The sequence below is a fragment of the Nannospalax galili genome, unplaced genomic scaffold (genome assembly GCF_000622305.1).
Source record: "Nannospalax galili isolate Female #2095 unplaced genomic scaffold, S.galili_v1.0 scaffold886, whole genome shotgun sequence".
In the NCBI taxonomy this organism is placed as follows: Eukaryota; Metazoa; Chordata; class Mammalia; order Rodentia; family Spalacidae; genus Nannospalax; species Nannospalax galili.
The window spans coordinates 3,463,691-3,471,754 of NW_008355971.1; the positions used below are offsets into that span (position 1 = coordinate 3,463,691).

The following is an 8,064-nucleotide window of genomic DNA, read 5'->3' on the forward strand; positions in this document are numbered from 1 at the left end:
CATGACTAGAAGCTGGAGGGTAAATACACCCCTGAACATCTTCTCTGAATGGATCTCCCTGGCAATTAATACTTCTTTGGTATTTCAAGGGGCCTCAAATTGGCAGGGCCCTCCTTTGTGGAAATTCCCACACCTCTGATTTTGGGGCAAATGTATTCACTAGATATGAGGGAGCTAAGCATATTGCCACACACTGCTTCAAAATGGTTTACAATTTACCAAAACTGTATGAGAATAACAGACCTTCTCTTTCTCTTTCTCTGCTTTTATTTTTTTGTTGTGCTGGGCATTGGAACCAAGGCCTCATGCATGCTAGGCAAGCACCACTGTATTATTGAGCCACACCCCAGCCCCTCACTGGGGGATTCTAGGCAGGTGCTCTCCCCCCGAGCCACACCCCAGCCCCTCCTGGGGGTATTCTGGGATTGTCTTCTCCCACCGAGCCACCCCCCAGCCCCTCCCGGGGTGATTCTAGGCAGGTTCTCTCCCACCGAGCCACCCCCCAGCCCCTCCCGGGGTGATTCTAGGCAGGTTCTCTCCCACCGAGCCACCCCCCAGCCCCTCCCGGGGTGATTCTAGGCAGGTTCTCTCCCACCGAGCCACCCCCCAGCCCCTCCCGGGGTGATTCTAGGCAGGTTCTCTCCCACCGAGCCACACCCCAGCCCCTCACTGGGGGATTCTAGGCAGATGCTCTACCACTGAGCATCACCCCTAGCCCCTCATTGGGGACTTCTAGGCAGGTGCTCTACTGCTCAGCTATATCCTTAGGTGCTCTCTGTTTTAAAAACATTTTTCTTGTTGTTCTTTCAAGACAGGGTCTCCCTAAAGCCCCAGCTGGCCTGGAACTCACTATGTAGACCAGGCTGGCCTTGAATTCACAGAGATCCACTTGCCTCTGCCTCCTGAGTGCTGGGATTAAAGAATCCAGCACCATGCCTGGCTTGTTTTTAAAATCTTAAACTGCAAGGTTAACTATTCCTGAGAAAAGAAACTACAGACACGAGTCATCAAAATCAAGGAACAGTAACCTTTTTTCTAGATTTACTGAGCTCACAACGTCTGATGACCTCCAGAGATCAGCATGTACACCGTCTAACATATAGCACACAACTTGCAAACCTGTTATTTAACTAAAAGCAGAATTACAGATCATTTAAACATGCAAGATAATAATTAATTTATCTAAATAATTAAGTAAACTGGCCTGGGAAATGGAGACTGATTATTTTCAGAAGGATGTTCCAAAGAAAAGAAGGAAAAGTTTGTAGAACTCAGCATCATTGTCCACATGGTGCTGGTTTTACATGCATGCAAAATACAAGAATTATAGGTTCACAGAGGTTTGTACTAAGGTACCAGAAAGTTGCCGAGGCCAGGCAGTGTGTGGCAGGGTTAGATTCCTTCAAGGGGGTTCTGAGAGGCTATGGTATGAAGTTATGAAGGTGAAGCCTGAGTTGTCATTAAATATCAGGTTGTTGGAGGTTTAAGGACTGTAGACTATCTCCCAAGGAAGGTTGCAGGCATGAAATGGAGCTAGCCTGAGAGAAAGGCTAAGTAAGCTGAAGATAGAAGAATTGGAGGGCTCAAGCCCATTGGAGCACAGGTGATGCAATCCTGAGTTCCAGATGCTGGACATGGAGCTGCAGGATTTGGTATTTGCCCTGCTGGATTTCAGTCTTGCTTTGGTATGGTCTTTCTGTGTTATGTCCTTATTCCTCCCTTTTGGAATGGGAATATTTTATTCTAGGTCATTGTGTGTTGGAAGTATGTAACTTGTTTTTTGATTTAATAGGGTCTCACAGTTAAGCGTATGTGTCTTGGATTGGAGAGATGGCTCAGTGGTTAAGAGCACTGGCTGCTCTTGCAGATGACCTGGGTTCGATTTCTAGCACCTACATGGTGTCTAACAACCACCTGTAACTCCTGTTCCAGGGATCCAACACCTTCTTCCGGCCTCTGCAGGCATTGTATGACATGGGGGCACCTACCTAAGTGCAGGCAATACACTCATATACATAAAATAAAAATAATACATAAAATATTTTTAAAAAAAGAATGTGAGTCTTTGAGGAGACTCTGCCTGCATTTACACTTTAAAAAATTTTTATTTATTTATATATTTTTATTTTATGTGTATGAGCAGTTTGATTGCATGGTTGTAAGTGCATCTGTGCATGCATTGCCTGTAGAGACCAGAAGAGGGTATCAGGTACCCTGGAACTGGAGTTATAGACAGTTTTTGGCTACCATGTAGATGCTAGGGACTGAACCCAGGTCCTCTGGAAGAACAGCCAGTGTTTTTAATCACTGAGTCATCTCTCTGGCCCCTGTACTTACACTTTAAAAAACAATTTAAATGTTTTATTTTCTGAGAATTTCATACCTGTATTTGAGTTGTTTCCATCTTTCCTGCTGCCTTCAACTCCTCCCATGTCCCCCTACACTCCCTGTCAATTTTGTGGGTTCATCTTTAATGATTATTGCTCTATATACATGTAACCTACACTTAACTTTTGAACAATTTTTGTTAAATTTTTAACTGTTAAGCTGTCAAGACTTTGGGGACTTTTAGAGATGGACTAAATGCATTTTGCATGATGAAGTGATGAACGAAATTTTATGGCTCAAGGGTGGAATGTTGTGATTTTAAAATGATGATTTTGCTGTCTAGTTGACAAGGTGTGGAACTGTGACAGTCAATCTTTTAAGAATTTTATTATTTTTATTTTATGTGTATGAGCATATTGCCTGCATGTGTGTAAGTGCATCCGTGTTATGCAATGCTTGTGGAGGTCAGAAGAGAGTGTTGGAGCCTCTGGAACTGGAGTTACAAACAGTTCTTAGCTTCCATGTGGGTCCTGGGAATCGAATTCAGGTCCTCAACAAGAGCAGTCAGTGCTCTTAACTGCTGACCCATATCTCCTGCCCCTTGATAATTAATCTTGATTGTTACTTGATAGGATTTAGGATCACCTGGTGGACAGACCTCTGCATGTGTCTGTATGTTTCTAGAGAGGTTTAACCAAATAAATTGTTATGGTGCCAAGCTGCCTTCTATATATTTATACTTCTACCCATAGACATGTGTGGCTCCCGGCTGTACTCAGAGAAGCCTCTCTTTCCAATGAACCCTGGTGAATGCAGACACATGGCTGCCCAATAGTAAGTGACAAAAGAATGGATAGTGGTGGAGGGCTCAGCTGTAAGCAGACCATGTACATCACCCCCTAAGGTTCAGGGAACATTGCTGAAGAGGGGGCAGAAATAATATAAGAGCTGGAAGATAAGGAGAATGGTTGTGAGGTGTGGCCTTCTGTGCTTGGCACATCGAATGCAGTCACAAACTCACAGCAGCTGTGGCTGCCTGCAATGGGCCTACACAAGACTGGGCCTATCAACACTCAGCCATGGATCAGGAAATGCCTATGGGGCCTATCCCTCCCTGATGAACTATTGGCTACTGGTGGATTCTGGGGAAGGGGCAATCACTGTCTTCAGTGTATGTGTCTAGGAGCCCACTAGGTTCCAGTGGCTAATTCCAAATCTGTGGTCACATATATGATCCTGGTTAAACTCAGTGGGTACATCCCTTCCCCCAAATCAAACAAACCCAAAGCCACAAATGAAACCAAAACACCCCCTTGCTCAACAAAAACCAAACAATTCCCAAGAAAACAAAACAAGACCAACACAACAGAGAAATCATGAATGTGGGGAGGGCACTGGTAGGGAGGAGGGGATAATAGGTAGTGGAGGAGATTAGAGGGGGTTATAATAATCAGAGTGCATGTGGTTCATGTATGAAAGTGTCAAAGAACAAAGTCAATATGTATTAGCCAGTGTTCTCCAAAGAAACAGAACCGGTAGAATGAATATATATGTACAGAGATTTATCAGCTTAGCTCACAGGATAGAGTCTGAGTAGTCCAACAATGGTTGTACCACACTGGAGAGGCTGAGACTTCGTAGTCGCTCAGTCCATGAGGCTGGATGTCTCAGTAGTCCCAATCTGGCCTCAAGGTCTGATAAATTCCAAAAGATTGGCTAGTCTTCAGTCTACAGCAGCAAGACGAACTCACTAGCGAGAGAGAAGGCAAGCAGCAAGAAGCCAGGCCTTCTCCTCTGCTATGGCCTTTTATACAGGCTGCCATCAGAAGGTAACACCCACATTTAGGGTGTGTCTTCCAGCTTCAGATGATCCAATTAAGAAGATCTCTCTCATTTCAGTTAATCCCAGATCCAGTCAAGTTGACACCCAGGATTAGCTATCACAAGTCCACCCCTTGTCAACTTGATACCCAGTAGCATCTCTCTATGTCATGCTTAATTTTCAAATGGAAACAATGTTGAGGTCATAATTTCACCTAACATGATATGACTATCCCATCATACAATGACCAATGTGCGGTCGCCACCAGCGGTGGCCGCGCCTCCGTTCTCTTGGGTGCTGCTCCTTCATTCTCATGGGCGTTGAGGCTGCTCCTCCGCTCACCCTGGGCTGAGGCCGCTCTTCTGCCTGCCCTGGGCTGAGGCTGCTCTTCTGCTCACCTGGTGCTGAGGCAGCTCTTTTGCTTGCCCTGTGCTGCCTCCTGTCATCTCTGCTTCTGCCCAGTCACAGACCCCAGGGCTGGTGAGGAGACTGTGTCAGCGGAGCCACATTCAGACACAGGAGACCAGGTTCAGTGACACACATCTGCTTGATTGTAGAAAGGCACAAGCTTATATAGGGGTAGTGGTCCAATCACAGCATAGCAAGTAGGATACCTTATTAGCATAACAGGTTTAGCATCCTATCACAGTACAGCAAGTAGGATACCTTATTAGCATAACATGCTTAGCGTCCTATTAGCATAACAGACTTAATGTTCTATCACAGAATAGAGGGTAGGATGCCTCATTAGCATACTGGGTTTCAGATTACAGATCCTGGATTCCTGGAAACCACGTGACCCTGACAGTTGCAATATCACCCTAGGCTCAAGCCTGTCTCCCACATCTCCCCCTTTTTTTATTTTTAAAGGTGAGGTATAAAGCATATTGATATCGGTCCAGATACATCAAGGCAAAGTACAATGGCTCAGGGGGTCACTGTATCAAGAGCTCCCTCCCTCAAGATGGCAAGTTTTCTTAAGAACAGGTGGTGCCAACTCCATGCCAACCAGTGGGAGTCGAGGTTCTTTGCCTTGGCATTGTTGTCCCCACCTCAAGGGTCAGCCAGCATAATGGACTGTACCTGTCTTAGGTTGTCCTGTCTGTCAGGATCTTACCCATCACTGACTACCAGTCCTCTAAGGGTGAGTCCCTTTGTGTAGTTTGGCAGAGGGAGAGGCAGTACATCCAGTATTGGCTTTTTTGAAGGCCTCCTGAGGGGTCAAGAATTTGTTGAAACCCATCGTAGGCCACTTATTTGTTGGTAAGGGCAAGGAACAGTGGGTCCTTGTATTTTGGAGACATACCTGGCAAGATCTGGACCAGTAATGGCTATAGTCTCTGCTTGTGAAGATACTCAAGGTCGTCCCAGGTTATCAGCTGTGTTGTTGGAGCCGGTTGCTTTCATGATCTGTGTCACCAGGTCGGTCTCTTGGTGGTTGAGAGGTGTGTCACTTTCTCCAGGGTCAGGGCTGCCATCTCCAGGGTTGGTGGTTGTGGAGGGAGGCTTTCCATAGTGGGCAACTCTAATGTTTTGAACTGGGATCTAAATCAGGGCTGGAACATTATCTGGAAAGAGACAAGCATAGCCTCACCCTTGCATTAACAACAGGTGTCAATAATATGATGGATATATTTGAGCTTGTCAAAGGAAAGAAAGTGAATAATGTCTGTCTGCCAGATATTATTAGGGCAGGTGCAAGACCAATGATCCTGTCCTCCACAAGCCCAACATTTGTCTTTGTCTATCTCGGCCTGTGGCTGGTGAGCCGCCAGTGCCTCAGCAAGAGCTGTGGCATGAGCTCAAGTGGTCCCCACATCCCAACAAGCTAGAATTAATTTAGAGATATCCTTGTGTCTAACGGGTCCTATGGCAAGGCAACACTTGGTAGAGCAGCCTTCACATTTAAGATTCTTGAGCAAAACATCTGCGGCCCCCCAATGGTTGATTTTCCTATTAACACTTTGTTGACACCTTTTAATGAAGTCAGAGAAAGGCTCACCTGTTTTTGTATCAATCTGGTCAATTTGGTATCCTCATGAGTCAGCATACTTTGGAAAGCACAGAGCACGCAAAGCCATACTTGTTCAAAGTAGCAAGGAGGTCCCTGTGCCTGGGCTTGTGGGGTTTCAAAACTGCCATGCCCTACCAAGGTGTCAAACCCGATGTTTTGGACATTGGCATGTCTATTGCTCTCTGCCTGTTGTTCACATTCGACATGATAAGCAGCCTTCCATAAGAGAAAATCACCTCCTTGTAGACAGGCATGGGTGATATTCTGCCAATCATAGGGGGTGTTGGCCGCATGGCTGATTGTATCTAGTAGCTGACCAAACCAAGGAGAATGAATGTCATCCTCAATGGCTGCCTTACACAGCTTTTTAAAAGTATCATGAGAATATGGATTCCAGACATTAGGGTTCTGGAGTTGCTGATTGACGGTAACTGGGAAAAACTGTGGAAAATCGCCCATTGTATCATAGGAGAAGGGCTTAGGCGGGGGGGCGGCTTCCAGTCCTCCTCTAGAAGGGAGGGGTAGATGGACTGGGGGGAAACTTCCTTAGAGCTAGTGCAAGATGGTGGAAAGTAGCCATAACCCCGTAATGGTGAAGCGGAGGCTGCCTTAACTTCCTGTTTTTCATCCAAGCCAATACAAGACGGCAGAGGGTAGCCACCGCCCCGTAATGGTGGGGCAGGGGCGATCTTGACTTCCTGATTTTCATCAAGGGGACCATCAGAACCTAATTTCTCACTTTTTGCCTCATCAGCAGTCATCATTTCAGCATCAGAAGAGAAACCAGTTAGTGTGGCTTTGACTGGAAACACCTGGGACAAGCTGTCCCCACTATCCTGTTGCTTTATTTGTTTATCTAAGTTTTTTAGTATGAGATTATTCTGCTCAGGGGCATCAGGGGGAACTCCCTGAAGCAAGGCCAGAATGGCAGTCACAATGGGGTAGAACGGCCCAGATAATAGACGCCCCTCCCTTACTCCTTTCTGGCCATGAATTGCACATGAGCCCATTGCTCTGGATCCCAACAGCAGGAACTGTAAACCAAGGAGCAAGAGCTAGCACTTCATCTAATACCTTAGTTACTTCCTTCTCTATTACCCTAATTTGCCTACTCCTGAGGAGAGAAACCAGTGCAGCAGCACAGGGGCCGGCAACAGCTGGATGACTATTCCCCATACCAGAGGTCACTCACCCTGCAAGATGTACCCAGAAGGACTCAGGAGCCATTCAGAAAGATGATCGGTGGAGACAGGAATGACACACCAAACTGAAGACTGCAAGCCAGAAGAAGCACAGGAGAACGAAAGTGGCGAGCGCCCACGAAAGAGTCACTGGCAAGGGGGCTTTGGATGCCCAAAGTGTTAAAGCCCAAGTATTACAGCCTCATGGGTCAGGCTTTTCGAGCCCCATGTTGGGTGCCAGCTGTGGTCACCGCCAGTAGTGGCCGCTCCTCCGTGCTCGTGGGTGCCGCTCCTTTGTTCTCATGGGCGTTGAGGCTGCCCCTCCACTCACCCTGGGCTGAGGCCACTCTTCTTCTCGCCTGGTGCTGAGGCAGTTCTCTTGCTTGCCCTGCGCTGCCTCCTGTCACCTCTGCTTCTGCCCAGTCACGGACTCCAGGACTGGTGAGAAGACTGTGTCAGCGGAGTCGCATTCAGACACAGGAGACCAGGTTCAGTGACACAGGTCTGCTTTATTGCAGGAAGGCACAAGCTTATATAGGGGTAGTAGTCCAATCACAGCACAGCAAGTAGGATACCTCATTAGCATAACAGGTTTAGCATCCTATCACAGTAAAGCAAGTAGGATAGTGTATTAGCATAACAGACAGCATCCTATTAGCATAACAGACTTAATGTCCTATCACAGAATAGCTGGTAGGATGCCTCATTAGCATAATGAG

The 8,064-nt window shown here is 46.6% G+C and overlaps 1 long non-coding RNA gene across 1 annotated transcript; it reads right to left on the reverse strand.

Annotated features, from left to right (window-relative positions):
- Positions 1 to 4,634: 4,634 nt before the first annotated feature.
- LOC115067785 lies at positions 4,635 to 7,827 on the reverse strand. Its single transcript, XR_003847154.1, has 3 exons — positions 7,357 to 7,827; positions 5,457 to 5,718; positions 4,635 to 4,693 (listed from the first exon to the last, which is right to left on the reverse strand). It is a non-coding gene; the product is annotated as an uncharacterized LOC115067785 (long non-coding RNA).
- Positions 7,828 to 8,064: the final 237 nt, after the last annotated feature.